Genomic DNA, 23,657 nt, shown 5'->3' on the forward strand with positions numbered 1-23,657 from the left:
TTTTATTTTTAGCAGATTTTATTTTCTTTCATTTGTAGCGTGAAGCGTTGACCTGTCATTTCTCAGTGTTGCCCTCTGTCTCATTACCCTCTGATTGTTTCATCTACATGACATGTGCAGAGCTCACACCAGCGCTCCAGAGTGCACTTTGTCAAATCAGTTTGCTGAGGGCAGCAGAGAGAGAGGGGCGAAACTCAGTTTTCTTTACTGGTGAATAAGTGAGCTGCCCCAGGGCGATCCTGTGGCCGGCCCACCACTTCCCCCAGTCGCGGTGCTGGTAGGCACGCAGAGGCAGCAGCCAACCCCAGCTGGAGGCCCTGGAGCCACTGATGCTGCTGAACATCCAATGAAATGCTGTGCCAAGCTGGTGAGAAGGCCTTCACTTATCTGCTGTATCATCCAGATGGACGAGGACTAGAAATGATGTTTAATGTTGCTAGAAGACATTTGAATTTCCCGAGGCCATAATTATATTAAACCTTTGTTTGTACTGACAAATTTCTTCTTCTGAGATGGGCAGAAAAAAGTCTGGTAATAGCACAGCTTGTAAATCATTCAGCTGGTTCTGCCGGGCCCGCGTAAGCTGGCTTGTTGGTGTGCAGACCGACGAGAAACGGACAGTGGTCATTTGGTGTTTTTTAGGGATATACACATTCTGTTTTTGTTTTGTTTTTTTTAGAAGGTATTGTTGATCTTTTTATCCACCTAGATAGATTTTTCCTCAGCAGACTTGTAGCTTTATTTCCTTTTTATATTTGGTTCATATACAAGTATCAACACATTGACACACAAACACTCATGACAACAGGTAGTAGTAAAGAAAATACAAGCATGTACAAAGTATTAATTGTATAAAAAGAAATTACAGAACAATTAAAGAAAAATAGCTTTTTTGCAAAAGATAATTTTAAGACCAACACCAAATGGATAAAGAGCACTGTCTGGTAAGATGCAGCATGTTATTATGTACAATATAAATAAGGATAGAATCAGTTTTTCCTCTAGCTATAATGATTGAAAGATAATTAAAATGCTGTTTCTTTATTATTTTGAGCAGCTGCCTGAAGGAAGGAGGTCAAACTCCTTGGAACACCTTATTTATGACACTAAAGAAATGTCTTTAAACTTGCTGCGCCTTGTTAGAACTGAAGAAGCCTGTTGGATGAGAGATGAAACATCTTCAAGAAGCCCACTTACATTCTCCTAAACCTCCTAATTGCGGCACCCCACCTCCCTGGCCACCCCGACCTGCACTTCAGTGGGTAAGAATCCATTCATACAAGAGCACTGGAAATGTACATTTAAATTTACTGCTTCACAATGATTCTCTCGTGCCTTTCACAGCTGCAGGCGGATCAATAGCTATTCGCAGTGATCAAATACATGCTGTAGGGGTGTCCAGATTTCATTATAAAAGGCCTGTGAGTCGTCGAGCTCATATTTCTCACACATCACCACTAGAGTGAGACAGCAAGCCTGACAAATGAGTGTGTAGTCCAGAGCATAATCTCATCACATCTGATGAAAACACTTGTTTGTAATTGTGTGACCTCAGATGATTATTGAGAGCCCCCCCCCCGTGCTGAAGCTGCATTTCCACCTGGTAGGTTTTGAACTTGAGCCTTAAGACTCATCATTTAACCATTAACGCCCACGCTTTGTTCACCTGCAGCTTTTTATTATCAGTGGACCTAACGGGACTAATGCAGCCATAAGGTTGTTTTTAGCGGTTAATAGTGTGCACCTTTCTCCTCAACGCCTGAGCACTAATGTTGAACACCTCTCACTGTCAAATGGCTTTCTTCAAGGGTTCATATACTGCCTTATAATGATATTATTCCTATTTTTTGGGGGGGGTTACACATAAGGGGACATCCTCCAGAGAACACAGGCTGCACTCACCTCTCATTTTCATATTAAAGCTGCAGATAATTTCACCCTCCTTCACTGCAGTTTCCCATCTAACCCATCAGATAAAACTCATTCAGACTGTGTTGCTCGCATATCAGCCCAGTTGCATATATGTGCATAGCTGTGTTGTCAGTATCACCCTCCCACCTGTGCGTATTTGCATGGTTAATCTGCGCAGGGTGCTGGAGGAGGAGGAGGGTGCGATGGAGGGCAGATAGGTGCGTCTCACGGCCCCCGCCGGGCTCTTGAGGAATTTTATTGGAGGTTCAGCTCCCAGTCAATGGGATCAGCCGTAAATCCCGCTCAGAGTGTGGCAGGAAATGATGTGACTCCGGCAATTTATGTCAAATAACTTTTGAGGATGTGTGAGTGTAGCGATCAGCGCTACCGGGGCGGCGATAACTCTTCGGCAGGGGGGCCCCGGTGAAGATTTAATTGAGACATTTTTCTTTATCTGGAGCGAAGCGCCGGAGCCGTGTTGTTGTGTAACGAGATGTAATGTCTCTCTTTATACGGGGGTCAACATCCAGGATGAGGGAAGGTCATGGACTGACTGTTTGAGCATCCAATTTGCGCGCGTAATGCCCGCTCTACGGGGAGCTGGGCAAAGACACACAGTATTAAGTTACACAGTCCACATATCACTGACAGACCTGAGACCCTGTGTGCTGCAGGAATGTCATGCATCTCTGAGACTCTATACACTGTAAAAAAAAAAAAAAGTCAGAAAAGGGTCATATTGCAACAACTGGGGTGCCATAAAATACTGTAAAATAATGGGGAGAATAGCAGTCTCATAAAAATACAATCATTTTGCACATTTGAAATACATTCTAGAGCCTTAATTTTCATTTTTGATGTTTATTAAAGGTTATTTGTATGTGTAAAAACAATGAACAACCCATGATAGATAGATAGATAGAAACTGTGTTTTGCACTGATCAAGCTCTCTTAATTCAGCATTTTTGTTGTGAAAACTTCTGTGATTATACAAGATATTTGTCATTTAACAAACAAGTCTATGTAAAATTACAGAACCAATGCTTGTTTTTTTACATTAATTGACACAAATGAGATCTAATTTTAGAAAAATATGTACAGTGACAAAATTGAATTCAATAGTTTATCTTTTGAAGAAAAGAAAATAGCTGCGAAATTGCAATACATATGTGAATGTATTTTAGCAACCTTTAAAATATATAAATGCATAAAGAAATTTTGATATTTATACAGTTACATGTGTTCAATGGCTCAATGGCACTAGACATGCAAACTCACAGTCCATTTTTGTAATATTATTGATTTTTTCCTAACACAGACAAAAATCTGTAAAATGACAGTTTTTTACAGTGTATGTAGCCTTCGTGAGTATGAGGCAGCAAAAAATGCAGCCAGCGTGGCTGAAGAGGACTCTTCTGCTCCATCCTTATATTAAGGCTCCTTTATTGATGTGTTAAATCCCAGCTATTGCCTTAATTAATTGCCCTTATTAATAAATCTTTTACTACCTCTTTATAAATCGCCATTAATAGGAACACATTATATACAATTATGTTAGCTGACCATTAATAAATGGCCACTGGCTTCTCCCTTTCCAACAAGCCATTACATTTGCAGTCTTACATGTTAGTTACAACCTGGCAGCTCCTTCTTATAGTGTATCATGAAGTAATCAATAAGGTGCAGCTTTGTGAAGATGCCCTTTTGGAGAATGCCACACATGTTGAACCTTTTCTGAAGTAAAATCACAAATATGAAACAGTTTCCATCACAGGTTAGGCTTCAGCAATAAAAATATACTTAAAATACTCAGTTATCTAATAAAATCTAATATTTTTACCATACAGATTGACTCCTTTAGTGTTATATGACACTTGATAATTGTTAGTGATGCATGTAAGCACTTTAAATGCTGCTGAACTTTATTTTGCAGGACATATCAGCAGAAGCTGATGATGTGTTCTGCACAGGAGAAACATTCAGATACTGTCTGATGTACAAAGCAGTCACTAAATACTGGATTGCAAGTAAATGTCCTGCATTCAGTTGTTTTCTCCTCAACTAAAACTACAGAAGAAAAGTACGTATGACAAGTAAAGCTATCTTGAAACTGAAAGGCCACTGAAACTGATATCAAAGATTATATCAGTTGATCATAATATATTAATTCTATTACTATGCAACAATCAAATGAACCAGCCTTACATCCTCTAACCTAATTCTACAACAATGTGGCATATAAGACCTGTGTAGGTGTGTTGCATTTAAAATTAATTTTTTTAACTGTGATTTAAAAAAGAAAACAATGTGGTGGATCTTATATGTAAGGTTGTAGATGTAGCTTATAAAAAACACCAGATTAACATGTTCAGGTGTGTTGTAGTAGACTAAATGTGGCTTTAAGAACTGCAAGTTAGTGTAAAAGAAACAATAGTTGCATGTAGTACTAAGGTGATACCTGCTCCTTGATTTGAATGATTCTGCAATTAAACCACCTGCAATTAATTATTTTTTCTTATAAAAACATCTTTTCCTGTATAATCTGATGTGTATTTCTCGCATTGTGTATTTCCCTCCCCGCAGCAGCTCACTACGGAGGCCCTGATGAGATGCGCGCACACACAGGCAGCTCATAATTGTGGCCATAGCTCATTATTGTCCCCCGGGTGATTTGGATCCGCCGGGGGGAGCCTCGTCCTCTGACACCGCCGCGTCCGCCCCGGCGACAACCACTCCAGGCACTGATTGGTGGGATGAAATATTGCCGAGGAAAATTAAAAGGTCCCGGTGTCAAAATAATTCATGATATGCATATCTTGCCGGCTTGATGAAATCGCTGATATCTGGATTAGACGGATAATAAAAGGCTACAGTGAGACTGTTGGAGCTGCACCGGTGGAGGAGACGCAGCTTCTTTACGTGAGAAGGACCGCGGGGGTCACGAGACAACAAGTGTGGCCGTGCGCGCATGCCCCGTGCGTGCGTGCGCGCGCTTGGCCAGCTTGTGCGCGCGCGCACAGAGCAGGACCTGTGATTTGAATATCTCGCTGTAATTGTCCCAAAACGGCTCATCAGTGGATCTGCCCGCTGCCATTAGGGCCCAACAAAATGGTGTGACATTCAAATTCCCCTCAATGACAGGTTATTAGAAGCCCCCAGCAGCCGGCACATAATTAAGCACCGTAACGTTGACCTGTGATATGAAGTGATGGCTCAGTCTCAACAGTGGGCAGAGGATGAAAGGGTGTAGGTGCTTTGTTAAAACACTCGAGGAACGGTGTGATTTTTCTCACAAAGTAATCACAAAAAGAAGACAGCTGTCAATTTAAAATTCAAAAATTATAGAGGCGAATAACACAGAGCATGATTTTACAACAGGAGAGGAAAAACATGGATGCCAGATGCCATGGCAACTGCTGTCACACATTAGAGATTGAGGCATTAGTCATCAATACTGTTCAAGAGAAAATCATGAATGTTAATGCTTGTGCCTTCCCAAGTGAGGTTTATGTTATACAATTTGCTTGTATCCCATTTTTATTGTGGTGATGTTGGGCAGCGTGAACAAATCTCTCGGTCCAAAAGAAAAAAGAGGGAAAAGCAAACAACCTGAGAAAAAAAAGCAAATGTGTGACTTTCATTTGTGACACTAAAAGCCTATTACACAATTTAAGACATGCTGTCTGAGGCCCCCGCTTTCCCCTTTAGAACAAGTGGACGTTGTGATGAGCAATGGACCCATCTGCTGTGCCCTCTTCTCCAACTGGTGTGTGAATATGATGTAGTCTGTAGGTGCCATTTCCAAGCCGGAGTGTAGTACCAGTGGTACCTGGGAAATATTAAGAAAAAAGAAAGGATGAAGTTAGATTTTATGTTTCCAGACTGTGATTCTGACGTGAGCCGTTTTCATGTCTCTGCATATAGCATCAGAGACGTCTTTTCTGCTTTTAAGATGATGCTTTAATGAATTGTGTAAAACAAGCGCACAAGTTTGATGACCCACTTCTGCTTCTTTAACTGGACTCACCTTCACATACTGGGGCGAACCCAGTCTTCATGTTAAACAGTAGGCCAGAGGCCTGTGTAATAGTGGGTCTGTGGCAGGGCTGCTGAACAGAAGGTCTGTGCTTCCCTCCCTCCTTCCTCCCTCCATCCCTCTCTTCCTTTCTCTCTCTATCTCTCTGCTATAGCCTCCCCCACCCCCCCTTCATAACGGTGGCAGATGGCTGCAGATGAATCCCTCATAATCATGTCAGGACGGCTCCTCCGATCCCAATTCATCTCTTTAAACACATTTCATCAGACGGAGAATTACACAAAGATAAAGGCGGCCGGCAGACAACAAAAGCACACAAAGATTGTCCTTGCAAACAAGTGTTCCTAGTCCCTAACACCACTTAATCATTTGTGCTCCTGTTATTGCTCCTCACCCTCTGCGCAATCAACTCTACCCCATTTTCCTCCTCCGTCTCTCACTCTTTCACTCTTCATTTATGTTTTTCCATATCGTTAATTGTCTCCATGCCCAGCTACTGTTTGTCCTTATTAGGCATAAATCTCTCCTCTCATTGATGTCACTGTCTTTTTTTTTTTTTTTTTTTTAAAGACAGGTGTGTAAAATCCTCTCCTCCACCTCATTGAGCCCCGGTTTCTGATGGCTGCCCCTTTTTTGGAGGGGGTGATAATTTGCCACCAAGTGAATTGTGCTTTTTTTTTTTTTTATCCCCCCTCCTCTCCTCGCCCTCCCCCTGCTGTGACTCTTTGTCACCCATCCGCATGATGCCGTTAATTGTGGATCAGGTGAAGTTTGTCTCACCTCATTTCAGGGCCATGCTCTGCTAGGGCCATTCTCCCCACTCAAAGGCCACATAATTTCACAGCCTCCTACTTCTCATTAATCCCTCCTGAGTGGCTGCTCTCCGAGTTCCAGATCACAGATTTGTTTTGCTCTTGTTTTCTGACTCACTGCCCTTCCTGCCCCACCCACCCCTCTCCTCTGCCTTCATATTAACCCCTTTAGTGAGACCCCTCCCCTCCAGTGTGCAGAGATCTTCACTGATTCCTGCATTTCATCCAAAAATAAATAATAAAAAAAAAATCTCTGCATTCTGCTCATAATACATTTGTCTCTCCCACTAATTTGCACACTCTTCTGCTGTACCTTTGGGAGAGCCTACTGCTTTCTGAATAAAGTGGCCGTGAACAGGCGTTTGCTTGCGATGCCAGTATCACCTCTTCTTCCAAAACAACTCCACACCCGGCTGTATTGTACATTCAACTGCTAAAAACCTGCCATCTCCAACCTAATAAATATCCAGTGACAAACTGAGCTAAACAATAGGAACTGAGGGAAGGCTGTGCGTTTGTGTGTCTCGGCACATGTGCATGTGTCTGATCAACAGTCAGACTTCCTCATTCCTTCCCTGCTAAACTTTCTCTTTTTTTTTGTTGATTTATAAATAATTCATGAGGAGAAAAAGCTGAAGATCTCTCATTAACATAAAATAACAATTTGCTAATTTATGGAAACTCCTAATTACTTGCCTTATTTGCCATGACCATATTAAATATTCATAAATATGTGATTATTTCTTTGATTCGACTGTCGTTGGGTTTAATCTACTATTTTTCCTCAACAATAGCCGCGTGCCAGCTTGTGGTGTGCGTACCAACCAAAACAAAAACCCAGGAGATAACAATGAACAATGTTGTGCATTCATAGCAGGAGCCTTGAATTTCAGTACACCTCTTTTTTCTTTTTCTTTTTTTACATTCTCCATATGCAAATATCTCAGCTCTGTAGTTGTAGTAGATAATTTGAAGCCTCAGATCATGTTGTACACCGATCTTTCAGGCTTTAAATGTGCAAAATTTAAGGTTTTAACAATGAATTTTAGTGCAGATTACTATCAAAACTTTCCTTTAATGATTTAATGCTTCATATCTGAGAATAAGACTTGTAGTATGTTTACCAGTGAGCAACAGGGTGTAACTTGGATTTACAAAAGAACCGTAAACATACAGTAAAACGTTCTTGCTGAGTCTGAAGTAGCAAAGAAATGCTGAGAAAAGAGCAAAAAAGTCAGACGATACAAGCTTGTAAATTGTTGTGTGGATGCAGCTTCATTTCGTTGCGAGTCAAAATCAAAAATGCATTCATTCATTTGGCTTCCATCCAGAACTAATCATTTCATTTTCCATTCTGTTGCCTGGAAGCCGACTTTCACTCACAGTTCATTTCGATTTACTCGAAACTGAAAATGACTGAAAGGGAAAGGACGGAGAGGAAAAAAAAAAGAGTCTATCTTCTGAATATCTGCTCTTGTCTTTATTGCAGCAAACAGTTGTCAGAGGAAGTCTCAGCCAAGTTCTTGGGAGAAAGCAGAGTCTCGGATCCCATCTGGGAGGACTAGATGAGGTCTCTTGCTGTCATCGCGTCTGTTGTCAAGGCTGCATTTAACCTCAAATTTATGGCTTTGTTATATCAGAATTAATTACAGATATTTCCCCCCAAAGTGAGTGACGTTGACGAAAACGCTAAGCACAGGCAATTTAGCTCTATTTGCAGATTAATTTGGGCCCACCTGTGATGCTTGGTGTGCTAAGTAGGTACATCAGTTTTAATTACAGACCTCACAGAGTGGGTTTAGTTAAATTACAGTATTAATTATCACATTTACCAGATATCAGAGTGACAAACGGTTGTGGAGAAGCACTTCCCTCAAACCTCCTGTTTCTCCAGACAACGGCTTCACTTCTGTCCTTCAGGCAACCTTCAGACAGGTGGGTATGACGGAGGGCTTTGTTTCTGAAACACAAGTGTTTACCTCGATTTTCCGCTTTGGATTAACCGCCAACGAACAGTCTCAACTCTGAAGTGCAAAACAAGTATTTACGTTTTCTTGCCATATGTTGAAATTAGAATGAATATTTGGACAATGAGGAAAACACCTGACAGAAATCGAAGTAGCTACTCCCATTGTGAAAAGAAAATAAGTGGCCTTTGTCCACATCATTACCCTCTTCATTCACTCAGCTACATTAATCTCTTCAAGGATAATATGGTTCATGCTTCACTGCCACTTCACCAGGCTGCATCTGAGAGAGAAAATAGTGACCTCTGACCTGTGGGATCATTACAAGCAGAAGATATATAGAATATGTGTGATCGCTTTGAAGCATTAATCTTCTACATGTTTATGTGAGGTCGACATTATAGTTCACAAAGCAATGATGAAAACAGAAGCAGCTTTTAGAAGTGGGTGTAGTCGCTGCAATTTCATAAGCAGAGTAAATACTGGCACGTTCTATAAACAAGATAGATAAGCTATATGTTCATATTAAGTGCTTATTTGCTTTCTTGCAGAGCTTTAGATGAGATGATTGATTGTGCTCTCATGTCTGTATGTTAAATATGAATCTACAGCAACTTAGTCTAACAGAAGGAAACATTCAGTCTCTCTCACTGTAAGATTGCCAGCAGGAATAGCTCAGCACCTAACGACATGCAAAATCAAAATGTATCATTTTAACACAATAGCTATGATTTTTATTTATGATTTAACTACATGTCAAATGACAGAGTTGACTTCGTATCCGTAGCGTCTTTCAGGAACTTCACTGCTTCTTAAAGCTTCTCTTTGCTGCTCCTGTGGCATAATTTTCAGCCACAGAAGGCTTTCAGTAAAAACAGTAATAAAAACAACAGCAGACACAATTAACAATTAGCAGGTGAATGTAGTGGAGCGGGCTGCATGTTGCCTTGGAGCTAGAAGATTCCCAATTTGCATCCCTGGGCCTGGGATCTGTCTGCATGGAGTTTGCATGTTCTCCCTGTGCATGCTGGGTACTTTGGCTTCCTCCCGCAGTCCAAAAATATGCTGGGTCTAAATTGATTCTAATTTGTCTCTATGTATAGTCTTGTGATAGACTGGGGACCTGTCCAGAGTGTCCTGTGTCTTCATCTTAAGTCAGCTGGGATAGATTCCAGCCCCCTGCTACCCTAATGGGGATTAAACAGTGTATAGATGATGGATGGATGGATGTAGTGGAGCTTTCAATAATTGGTGCAAACTCACATAACTAAAAGTAGAGGTAATATTGATGATGGCCATACTCTTAACACTAACACAACTCAGCAACCGTTTATTATCATGTTCACCACCTTAATTTAAAATATTACAATATGACAAATTCTGCTTCTTTGAAGTGGCAAAAGGATCTGTTATTGCAGGTTTAGTTTGTAAGATTTATAGGTGCTTGTTAGTAGACTCTAAAAGTAACTCAAAGGACCAGTTTTCATCATGTACTTAAATACATGATTGCATTGATTTATTTATTTTGATAAAACTGCTAATTTTAGTAGTGGTTAGCACTTTCGCCTTGCAGCAAGAAGATCCCTGGTTCAAATCCCGGCCTGAGCCTGGGATCTTTCTGCATGGAGTTTGCATGTTCTCCCTGTGCATGTGTGGGTTTTCTCCGGGCACTCCGGCTTCCTACCGCAGTCCAAAAATATGCAGAGGTTAACTGGTTACTCTAAATTGCCCGTAGGTGTGAATGTGAGTGTGATTGTGTGTCTGTATATGCAGCCCTGCGACAGACTGGCCACCTGTCCAAGGTGTCCCCTGCCTTCGCCCGAGTCAGCTGAGATAGGCTTGACCCTTGTGAGGATAAAGCGGTGTATAGGGAATGGATGGATGGATGTTAATTTTCAAACAATATTTTATTTTGTTGAGCTGATGTGATGGTATTGATACTTATGCCAGCTTAATATTGTGTGTATTTTAAACAAAAAATTTGTATTTATATTTTACAGGTTTATACATTGTGTGTTTATTACACGCCTGCAGTTTAAAACAAAATGACAAAATTTTGTTAATGAATTAAATCATTTATTAAAAGCAACTACATGAGTGAAAAACGACGAGGAAAATCTAATTGGAACAACTCAATTTATGAAATGTTTGTCAACTTTAAAACTTGTGTTCAGAACTCTGGTAATTAGGTACATAAAACCTGAAAATACCTTTTAAATAAGAAGGAAATATTAGTTGAAGCAACTTAATTTTTGTAAATAATCAGTTAAAAAATTGCTTTTATGTTGTCAATCATGAAGTGTATTTAAAAACTCCTTTGATTGCAAAAAAAAAAAAACCTAATTATTCTAACTTACGTCACACCTCTAAAAGATTGATGTAAATGGTTGTGTTAATTTGTTGTGTATTCACAACTAATGCTAAGCTTATTGGCTACTGGCTGTAACTTCATGCTTACAATACAGATCTTTTCATAACTCTCACCAATAAAGCAAATAAAAGTATTTCCCTAAACATGTCAAACGTTTTTTTTTAAATGCCTTAGGAAAAGTAAAGCACATGGTGTTCAGTAAATCCCACAGTCGCTTTCTAAGCTAAGTGACAGACACCAGCGCTGTACAGAGGTCCAAGGCAGAGCTGAAATGTGTCCAGGACTGGAACTGGAGAGAGAAGGTTCTCATTTAGCTCTTGGCTGATGTTCTCTCCCACCAAAGTACTATATTAATCATAATCACACAACACCATTAGACTATGTCATTCTATTAAAGAAATCACATTATCATACATTTCATTAATTAAACTCAAACCGAGCCGGTCCACAGACAGAGAAGGAGGTGTGTGTGTGTGTGTGTGTGTGTGTGTGTGTGTGTGGGGGGGGTCAGGGATCAGGACACTTCACCACTCCACTCACCGTCTCTCCAAAGTGAAATCAAGGGGACGGATTTGCATGTCACGGGCTCCCGGGGCCAGCTGTGACTCGAGGCTTAGACAATAGCAGCTGATGATGGAGGTGGTGTGGGGGAGTCTGGGAAGTGGCAAAATCCTTCTGACAAGTGTCAGCACGATGGAGGAAAGCAAGAGGAGGAGATGGAGAAGAGGAGAGGAAGGGCCATCACCATCACAAATGTTAATCACTGGCTGGGTCACAGGGTGATCCTCCACGGTGGGATGAGGATGCAGGAGATCTGATGCCTCCTCCCTGATACAAACCAACTTCAAGTGGCCGTTAGGAGACTCTAGAGTCACTGATACCTCTTGGACAAGGAAATGTGCTCTTGTTCGTGCCCAGATTAGTGCTTGAGGCCTTGTTTGTTATCCGTTTGTGCCATCTGTAATTAGGATTTTAGAGATTTTACCTAAAGAGATGCACAATGAGACAATGGTGAACAAAAGCAAAGAGGGATACTGGAGGACACTAGAAACACAGTGTTAATGGAGAAACAAATCTGCTTTAGAAATTAAGGCGAATGTGCTACCAGATCTTCTCTCTTCACCTGCATGTACCTTTACCTTTAACTACTGGCTTTATGTGCCTAGGAAATTAAGTATGTTCATCAGAAACTTAAACTCGAACTTTTACAATGATCCAAAATGCTTCAGGTGTTATTATTTCTCTTTTAACCCTCATGTCGTCCTGCATGTCAAAATTGACCCATTTTGAAGTTTGAAAATGTGGAACAAAACATATTTTCACAGTGAAACTTCTGATGTCCACATTTTCAACATTTTTGGGAAATCTTTGAACATTTTTTGGTGCAAAAAGAAACGTTAAAAATGCTTCTTTAAGAACATTTACATAAAAATCAACCAAAATCCAGCGAATTTCGCTGGATTTTGGTTGATTTTTATGTGAATGTTTTTAAGGAAAATAATGGTAGTTTTACTAATATATACGCAATCATTTTAGATATTTTTAGGATTTTTTGTAGAAGATTTTTACTCATTTTTTGATAATATTTACAAGATTTTTTTCCCGAAATTGGGGGATTTTTTTAAAAATAATTGCTGGAATTTTCTTCCTCAAGATTTTGCATATTTTTAGAAATTTAGGGATTTTTTTTGGCTGAATTTTTGGATTTTTTCAGTCAAGGAAACACTATTTTTTAGTGCCTGCAAATGAGGACAACAGGAGGATTAAGATATCATCCTTGTAATCACAACAAATAAAAAAGTTCTCTTGATAAAGTATGTGCCACTTGCTGGAATCACTTCCCCTCTTTTTGCTAGTTCTATTTTAACAACTGCTTCATGTTCTGTGGCGTTTCTTTATCTTTAAGTCCATTTGCTTTCTTCCCTTTCTTTGCATTTCTTCTAGAGAGCCCCGCTTTCTGTTTTTACTCCAGCTCTTCATCCCAGCCTCCATCTGCCCGTCTCTCCCTCTGCCTCTCCCTCTCTCGTCTCTCTGGGTCTGATTAGCATGTGTAGTGTATGTTCCGTCACGCTGTAGTGTTGACCTGTGCTGTCATCTCCCTGATTACCTCCCTGATTCACTTTCCTTGTTTAGTAATGTGCAATCAATCATAATCAATTAGCCAAAATGTTGAATCATTAAAACCATTATCATTAATTAAAATAATTATCACTTTCTGCCAATGCTTCATTACCAGTGTTGTCTAACGTGTCTGCCACACACCAGACTTTCCTGCTACTGCTTTTTTTTTCTTCCAGAAGTCAGATTTTGGAAGTTCTTTTTTAAGCTTTGTTGATGATGCAAACAATCGCTGATTGCTTTACTTTTGTTAATAATAATTGTAGAGTTTCTCTAATATGCTCATTTGGAAAAGTTCTATAAATGGATGTGATTAATAATATGATGCTATAGCAAAAGTCTGGGTTGCACACTACCAAAAAATATTTTTGAAAAACAATTTAGCTTGAAAGTCTGAACATCAAGTTGGTCTGAAAAACTTTCTAACAGCACACAAGCGGCTCCTCTTGACATGAACCGAAGTGTTTTCTCGCTGTCTGTAGGATACTGCTGCCTCCTCTGCAGCACTGTTTTCTTTCCCTCACGCTTGACCAGAAACTGTCTTTTCTTCCACCTCAGACCTACTGCAGCCCCACTCTTTAAAGGACAGAGCAGAGATGAGACAGGAGAGCCTTAATGATGTGTAAACATCCAGGGAGAAGCAGAGCGCTCGTCTAAAAAGCCCTGAGGGAGAAAAAGAGAGGCAGGCAGACATGCAGCTCACTTAGTTCAGCACACTGCCTCAACCCGAGTGATAATTCCAGACGATTGTCAGCCCGCTTTTCCTCTGTGTGCCTGTTGAAACCTGGAATAGACCTGTCACTCCCTAACCCTCAATAATTGCTCATGTCAAAATTTCCTTGAAAGTGGGCTGGACACCCTGAGGGTGTGAAGGGTGCAACTGAGTGAATGTGTGCGTAAGGGATGTGCAAGCCTGTGTGGGCGTCTGTTTTTCCAGCCCAACCCATTGGGCAAAGAAGGGTCTCCTCGCTCCCCTGCCCCTACACTGTGGAGGAGCATCGCTCACTGCCACCTGGGGAAAGCAGGCGTCTCATTGGGGTCATGCCACCCCCAGTGGAATGTGAGTCAAAAGGAAATGGGCCTGAACATTGCACAGTATCCCCAGTCTGAGCTCCATTAAGCTAGGCATCCTCACTCTGGAATGGATGTCCATTATTACACAGCGCACAAGGACCATCCATTGAGCCTTTAGTCCCACTGCCTCATGTCCTACATCACTACACCAGAGCAGAGGATAATGAACTTTCAGAGCCTTAAAAGAGAGCCTTTGTACTCAGTAGTTGAACAAATGAAACATGAACACTTGTTTAATCAAAATTATCAAAAGAAATCCTGCAATTATTCTTCAATACTTCACCCTTTTTTACCAAACCAGTGCCAGACTGAGTCTAAATGTCTGTTTGGCCGCTCTGTTCCCTCAGCTTTAGATGCCCATGGCACTGCCTGGCATGAAGGGGGGTCCTGCAGAGAGGAACCACAGAAAACAGGCTGTGAGACAGGAGGGGTCTCGGAACATGTGGCATCCGTCTTTCCCTCCACCGAGAGGCTCCCTGGATCCTTCAGTGGAGCCCATCGTGCCCACCTGATTGCATTATTTGCAAATGGTCTCCAGGAATGAAAGTAATTGTGTCTCATTAAGGGCTACGAAGTGTGACAGGAAGTGACTCAAAATGTTTTTGCTGAAAGAAGACAGACAAATATCTCCAAAAACGGCATATTTGGTGCATTCTTGAACACAGAAAGGACATTTTTGTCACGAAGCATTAACTTGATGCTGATATCGCTGCAGAAGAATTGGATGAAACTGAATGTTTGTGTGTTTTCGTTGTACAATAATGCCTCGATATAAGCACAATGCACTGTACGTGACATCTGGTGAAACACTTTAACAAGAACAAGCATTCAGAAAAAGACAAAGAGACATCCTACTCGGTCCTGGTTGCCTCCATCTCTGTCTGTTTATGATGAAGGGCTCTTTTTGGTGTGAGAGTGAAAGAGACAGGCTGGGCTGGCTGTCATGTCATAAAGGATGCAGTCAGAGAGAGCAGACATGATTTCATGGCTAATGATTCCTGCACTAATATCAGTGTGGGCTGCAGAGGGGATAACCAAGTTGAGCTGTCTTAGCTCAAATGATTCAATTAGGCCAGCTGTCCCTATTTGTCATGGCTCAACTGGCTTCTAGATTACCTTTCCAGAGTGCATACGTGCCTCTGCATTGAACTTACCAGCTCAACAGTTTCACGGGAAAAAAAAAGCAAGACAAATAGAGAGGGAAAGAAAAGAGCGGCGGAGGGGAAGAAATGAAACAAAGAATGCAGCGATAACCACATTATCCACTTAAACGCTGAGGCCAATTATTGAGATAAATGTGACTTTTTGTTTTGAGGAGGATCCTTGTGAAATCAAAGGAGAGACTTGGAGCATGCTGGAGTGACTGGAGAGGAAATATGAGCCACGAAAAGAACAAGAGAGACAACTTTAGGGACAATATGAAGGTCGATAGATAGAGATATTCCCTAAATTATGTATTAAGAAAACATTCACAGTTTTTACTCTTATGTGATTTGGAGAAATTTAAGCTGTTGAACTGTAGCAGAAATCCTGCCCTCACAGAATTACTGCTCTGATTTTTGTGGACTGAGCCTCAATTATGTGCGTGATAAGTATTAAATTCAAAGAAGCATTAGAGTCATTAGTGTTGATTGAGTTGATGACTCCAAGGGCAATGTCTTCTTCCTTTCACTTTAATGTAGTTAAAACGTAAATTTGTGTCAACTAACCTCATCAGATGTAATTAACACAATTGTCAGTTTGGGGTCAGGGAATAGAAGACGAGGATCAACACACTAAAATGGTAAAATATCTCATTTATTAAAGCTAATTAGTTATGTTAGCAATATTAGTCCTGTCACTTTTGCCTTAATATAGCACCTATGAAGCACTACTCTGTCTCTGCACCACACACAGTGAGGTGGAGCTCGATTAGACACGCCTGTTTTACAATTCAAATAAATAACATCCCATTAAAAGCAGGGGCATTACATGCTTTGCGGATAGTCTGCTCAATGTTTACATGACCATGAACGCGCAAATGATGTGTCATTTTTCACTTCTTCGTGGCTAAACAACGCCGCATTACTGCTCTCCATAGAAGCAACATTAATACAGGAAGTAAAGGGTTTTATCCTTGTGGGAGACATCTTAGCAGCCTACTGGGACAATAGTCCTTAAAGATGCTCTGTGTACTTCCACTGTATTGCTCATGGTCTGCTAACAATGGCAGTGGAGATAATGAGACAACACTGCTGTGTACATCAGTGCAGCTCCTCATCCCTGAAGCTATGAATGATGCGTGTTTCTTGACACGCTGTCCTTCGGCAACACCTCTGAAGAAAATAAAATGCTTTATTCATTATGTTGGGTAAATATTGGTAGGATCCCAGTGAAAATGAGTTCAATTTGATATGTGTCCTGTAGAGAAAAGTGCAGTGGCAGAGGTGCATGGCGTCAGTAAAAATGATTCTCATACAAGTTGATTATTTTCACTTCAATCTCAGAAGAAAAATGAATAACTTCGGTGACTAATTTCAACCAAAAACAAAAATTTTAGGCAAAATGTTTTGTTTTTTTTGTAGGTGATTATAACTGTCTTTAATTGTCACTGCACCTGAGTTTACATGAAATGCAGAGTTGTACACAGTTTGTGGTGCTTTCGTAGAGAGACTCCAGTTTGTTAGTCCAATTATTTGTGCTGTATAGAACGAGGGCAGCCTCATCGCTGAGCTGTCAGAGCTCTGCCTGGGATCAGCCTTATTACAATGATTGAGAGAACAGGCCTTTGCAGCAAAAATACCATCCAAAGGGACTAGAAAGACCACGTTCATACAACCGAGTTCACACATTTGTCTTCGTTAATCCAATTTGGTTCTCTTTTGTCAGCTCTTCAAACCAACAGTTACACAGTTTTACAGTCAGCGAAGACATAAAATGACCAGATATCACCAGAGGTCAAATAACTGATACAGTAAATGGGAGTGGTTCATGTTGAACTGGTGTTTTTGACCCTTTTAACACCAAGAATGTGATGATAGTCACATTTAATTTCATGAAATGAAACACTGACTGATGAAGGAATTATCTCACAACACATTTTATCCAAACATTTTTACATTTTTGCCATAATATAACCTTCATGCACAAAATCATCCTTCCTTTGTTTTCTTTACCTTCCTAAAAATCTGTTTTTGTAAAAGAAATATGACTCTGAGATGAAGGATTTTAGATTAATTTAGCATATGTTGTCAGCATGCTATTTTGCTGTTGGGATCTTTACCACTTGGGCCAAATAGTGACTAACACCCAGGCTCGACAGGCCCAGGAATACTGAACGTCATTACTGCCTTATCTTTAGAGATGGAGCGAGGTGTCAATGACACTTCTGCTGCATGCAGGCAGCAGCTGAGCTGTGAGATGTCCTGGCACACAGCAGCGTCTTCCTGGCCAGAGCTTTGTAGCCTAACACCCAGAATCTTTACCTTTTAATTACAGGAATATTCATCGCACACAGAGTCCACATAGTGCATGGTAGAAATTTGTACTTGTTCCAACTGCACACTGTTATTTTTATATCTCATACATTATTGATTTATTTAGTCTAAAAGCTCAGTACATGGTAATTTGTCATTTTTGTAGAATAGAAAAAGCCAAGAAATCATTTATTTGCTGTTTTTCCAAGAGTGAAGATGAGAAGATTAATACCACTCTCAGATCGGTGTGTTAAATATGCTACATGTTAATATGTTATTTATTGAGCTTTAGAGATGCTGGTTGGCAGCTTTTGACACATTTGACAGAGTCAGTCTTGTTGTTTTGTACTAAACTAACTTCCCCAAACTGACTCCTGGCTGAAGCTTTATATTTTACCAGACACATATGAGTGTAATTCTTCAGCGGAAAGCAAAAGAAATGTTTTGCCTTGTATCATTTATGTGATATTTAACTGCTTGACCATTGATTCAGTTTGTGTTTCTTCACCAAAAACAACTAGCGTCTTTACTTGAAGCAGATTTTGAACTCCCCAGGGTTCTGAAACATTTTCAACTCAAACCAGTAGCTCATTGTGCCAATTTGAGCCTCTTTGAGCAAATTTACTTCTTGATTTTTTTCTCTCTTTTTGCAATTCCCAAAAGGTCAAACTAGTTCTTCAAATAATCATTTGTTTCTTCATTGGTCCAAACAGAACAGCTTTTACAGTGATCTGAAGAAAAACACTGAAAATGTAACTTTGATATTTGGATGTTTTAATTCGCTAATAGTTAAAATATATCTTCATTTGCCGTAATAATCTCAGCAAGTGTTTTGCCAATGACATAAATCACATTTTTTTTCAATCAAAGTATCCCTTCTGTCCCCCTTGAATCTAAATTCATTGCATGCTATTTAGGAATAAGATGGCTCAAGAGTAGCGCTGAGCTTCTAACAGGCGATCTTATAGTATTTCAATCTCGTCTTTGTTCACGCTCTGTGTCAGCTCTTGCAGAATTCATCCACTATCTGAGCGCCTGCCCGGCTGGAGAGCAGCGAGACAGAGGGCTCACAGAAAACCTCTTCACCTGCTCCCGTCACCCCTCCTCCTCTCCTCCATGTGTACCTGCAATACTGGGCTGCACTGCATCATGGGTGCAGCTGAGGCCATGCCAAAACCCAATTTGGAACGTGTCCAGCACTTCATTGGAAAGTAATGGTTTTCACTGAACTGAGTTATGACCAGCTGTTTGCAGACAGTCTGTGACATACTGATGGAGCAGAACACCGTATGTTGCTTTCCAAATCAAATGATACAAGGAGTGTGACAGTGTGGAGAAACATCTGTCATTAGCAATTTTCAGCACGCTCCACTAATTCTGGACAAAATACGCCTAATGAAGTTACTGCAGGAAACTTCAAATATTGTCAGTGCAACAAGGCCATAAGAAGCCAGTGCTCACCAAGGCCTGTAATCTGATTCATTTGTTGTGAGAAAAATACAGAAGGAGGAGGGTAATTGTTTTTGATCATGACGTTTTAAAATGCAAATCGCAAACATTCTTCTTTAATCCCGGAACAAAACCCCAAGAAATCAAGGACGAGAGGGTGGCTGGTTTTTCTTTATTGATGTCCCCTCCCTTGTAGTGGCGCTTTAGAGATGGAGTTTCCGTATGGGGGGACACAAAAGCTTTGATGGGTCTGGTTATCGAGTTCAGTCACCGTACACGCATGAAACTGGTGTGTATTCTGTCATCTGCACAAGGAAAGTCTCTGTTCATAGTAAAGAGGATTAGATTTCTTTCCAAGTTATCTCACAGGTTGTTTTGTCAGAGAATTTCCTAATTAAAAATAATTGAAACTGCAACAAGTAATTTTTTTTAAAACATTTTTGTGCTTACTTTAATCATATGTTAATGTTAATATGTTTGGGCACTGTGACAAAAGCACTAAATAGGATTTCCTCCTCACTGCCTAAATGGTTCAATATTGAGTAGAAATGTAGACTTTAAGTCTAGCACTAACAATATTCATTTGGCTCCTCCGTGTTTGTAATTTGCCAGTTTCCAAGAACTGTTCTCAATTTATTCAGACTTTGCTGTGAGGATGAGAGGGTTTGTGACAGGCAGCTCTGCTGAAAGTGGTCCTCTCCTCCAGAACAGTTGTTGTAGTGAGAAGTGTTAGAGACGGGTGGGCGTCTGGACCCAAGTATGCTGCTCAAACACGAGGCCTGTGTCTATCTGGCAGCCGTCTCCTGGCGGCAGAAGGGCCATAAACCCGCCTGTGTTAATTCTGCCGTAATTATCATGGGTGCCACATGTTATGCAGGATGTCCTACCACTGCAGATCCTCTCAAAAGTTTGCAGTGAAATCCTTCCACACTGCCGCTTAAAGCTGTGGCAGACGAGCGGATGCGAAGGGTGACAGTTGGCCATTGTGATTAGAAAGGGCTGCTCCTGGAGCCCTGCCCCACATCTCATTTCCTGTCGTGGCCCTTTGTAATGATGTGTTTTATGCGGTGCATGTTGGTGAATAACTGGCTGCAGTGAGATGACAATAATCACCCATAATGCCCCTAGGGAGGAGGTGGCCTCTCTCAGGGACAACATAAGTCATAAATATGCAAAACGGCTGATGTCCTTTACTGCGTGTGATTTTACAAACACACTTTGTTGCAGTTCAAGGTTGCTCTAACTGTAGACTTAAAAATACTTCATTTGTAAGAACATGTTGAAAAATCTGATACCAAATGAGACTCAAACTAAACTCGATCACAATGAGAATTTTGTTGATTTAACATTTAAACATTTACCCAATAATCCAAATTAGCCATCACTCTAAGCCTCCACCATCCTCTTGCTGTCAGAGTTAATGCATGGTCCTCTCCACTGCCTCATCTTGAGTCCCTGTATCCCCCCAGGAGAGCCACAAGCAGCCCCTCTCCGCCTGCCTGGGCCGTGCTTTGGCAGGACTACAGCGTTTAGCACCCTGAGAAATCGCACACTCTCTCCCAGCTAGTGTGGACGGCTTTGTGTCTCTCCCATCTTGACCTTCTCCCACTCCTGCACTCCTGTCATCCATCTGTCAGAGAATTCTTTCTTCCTCTTGTCCTGTGATTCTGACAAGATCACCCACATGCTCCCATCTTGTTATCCGCTCACAGGGAGACAAACGGCACACGCAGACGTTGTTGCTTTGACGAAATTTTTCCACGAGCATACACATAATCAAACTGTATGGGCTCCCGTCTGGGCAGTAATGGGACACGCTCTGTATTATCTGTGCTAGTAAAATGAAGCCCTCTGTTTTATCCCCTCAGTTCTCTAATCAGAATTAACATACCATCCTGTTTCCTCGCCTCTAAGCAGTTAGAGCAGGGCAGTGACATCTAGACATGTCTGTCAGGTTAGTGGATGTCTCCCAGCCTAAATCTGCTGACGTTGATTTGTGAGCATAATGCCTGATTATAGGATGGTTGACAGATAAATTTTATCAAAATTAAGGCACAATTAAACATTTCATCTCTGCTAATTACTGGCTGCAGATTTGGCGAGATGACCATGTGCTGTAGGAAATCAGCAACCATAACACATTTTAATGGGGCACAGCTGTCTTACAGCTTGGTAATATTTGCACAGTGCACCAGAACTGTAATTTATGAGACAGAAAGAGGGAGAAAATCTGCATTGGATTGAGTGCCAGAATAGATTTTGAATTTATATTCTTTAATGAGGTTTGGATTTGTTGCTGACGGTTGTTCTGCATTAAAGATCGATGTGGATGCTGCGGCGTCTTGGAAGAGGCAGCCGTTGTTTGTATGTACTAAACTAATGTTAATGATGTAGCTTGCAACTTTGCACCCCCCAACATGTAGATTTCTTTGAGAAGCTCACTGCAAGAAGAGGAAGGTAGCTGGTTTTTTGAGTATGCGGACCGGGCAGACTTGATGGGTTCACGCTAAAGTAATCAGCCCCAGTATTCACTTCTGCCAAGGAATAAGCCTGGGAAATTCACCAAAATGTGGGAACAGCTTGGGAACAGATTGATGCAGAAGGGTGAAAAAGGCTGAGAGTGAGTGTGTGCTGAAATGGGTGTGCATGTGTGTATGTGCTCTCGGAGCTAATTCCAACGCAAACAAGAGGAAGCTTCTTCTAAGTAACTCAGCTCTGGTGTGCTCCGATGGTATGTCTCCAGTGGGGTCTAGCAATACCTCTTCAATTACATGGAAGTTTGGCCACCAAATCCCCTATAAAACATAGCTGATGCATTGTGAGGAATATAAATTTTTATTATTTTCACACAGACTGAATCACTGTTTATCTGAAAATGGTTGTTTCGTGTAAAAATTTTCACCTTAGCCGGGCGTGGAGGTCAGACATGCAGCATCGGAATTGGAAACTGTGTTTGTGCCATTTAGATTCATTGAAAAAGGACTATTAGCATAACTAAATATGCGTCTGTAGTGTATGATTTCACTTGTGGATGGCCTTCCAAAGCCAAACCAGGTGATCAGCTAGCATTTCTCCTGATTGATTTTATATTATCTTCACCTCATTTTACTAATATCATCCCGGCATTGTTTTGCCAAAGCTTCAGTGAACCGAACAGCGAACAAAAATGCTCCGCTGGACTGCGTTGGCATGCTGCAGGCTGCGTTTGGTTGGAGCCCACAGAGGTTAATTTATCTGCTGTTTCCTGGGTGACACCTTCAGTCTGTGACAGGCCTGCGAGGGCTGGGTGCTCGTGGCACTTTTCAGGATACCCCACTGATCTGCAGTTGGGTCCAGTTCAGGTGCTGCTCAGTACAGTACACCCCCTGAAGGCCTCGATGACCTTCTTTCATGAGTGATTATGTTCATGTTTAGTGTGGTGATATTATAGTGGCGTGTGGTCATTTAGCCGGTCAGGTGCTCTGCCTCTTTGATGGACTTGTGGCAGGTAATGCTAGCTGTCCATGTCTTACAATTTTTTTAAAAAATAATAAACTGTAATTTATAAGCACAGTCATAGGTTCAGGTCTAAAATTTATGATTGTATAGAGATGCTCTGGGATAGGGAGAACATATTTAGCTTTAACCTGAATGTGATGCTTATTAAAACATATTCACAGTGGTTTTCATTCTGCCTTGCCTGGGTTTGACCAAAGTCATGCTGCAGTCTGCGGCAGTGGAGTGTTTCCGCTTTGCTCTGAGCTGAAATATGACCACAGGCTGGCGTACAGTATGTCAGTTTGTGCACCGTGCTGGAGACTGACGAGGGGGCTCACCCTCACAGATAGCCGGCTGTTGTCCTAAAAGTGCAGCACATTGCCGTATTGCTCCAGGACAGAAAATCAGGGACAGCAAAGGACAATAGAGTGCTTACTGCATTTTTTACTGACATCAACCCACTCTTTTAACAAACAAGCAGCAATTTAGCAGGGTTTTATTACCCACACAAAGGAATTATGTAGATTATCTTCGGTGGATATGCTACAGTGAAGATTTTGAGACATTATTTATGCAAGGGAGTGTTTCTTCAGTCATTAGGTCAGCTATGCGCTTGAATAGTGCATCTTTGCTGAGGGAATCCAAACATTAGATTAGATGTAATTGAGAGAAATGAAGCCATGCTTCAAGCAGTTAAGCCTTTTGCATTAAAGCGTACACTGAAATGCCTTTGTTAATCTCTGATCAAGTGGGATATTACCTCTCATGAAGAGCTTAGTAATGCTCATTAAGGCATTACACAGTAAATGCCTGAATAATTAGGAATTCCATTTTGCCTCCATATAAAATCACACAGTTTACCAAACAGTGAATAGCGTTAAAGTGAATGAACTTTGGGCTTCTAAAGGAGCATGACAAATGTGTGGTGACGTTACACATGTCAGTTTTTAATCCTGAACATACTCTTCACCCTCCTGGTCATGCAGT

The sequence above is a fragment of the Acanthochromis polyacanthus genome, chromosome 20 (genome assembly GCF_021347895.1).
Source record: "Acanthochromis polyacanthus isolate Apoly-LR-REF ecotype Palm Island chromosome 20, KAUST_Apoly_ChrSc, whole genome shotgun sequence".
NCBI lineage: Eukaryota > Metazoa > Chordata > Actinopteri > Pomacentridae > Acanthochromis > Acanthochromis polyacanthus.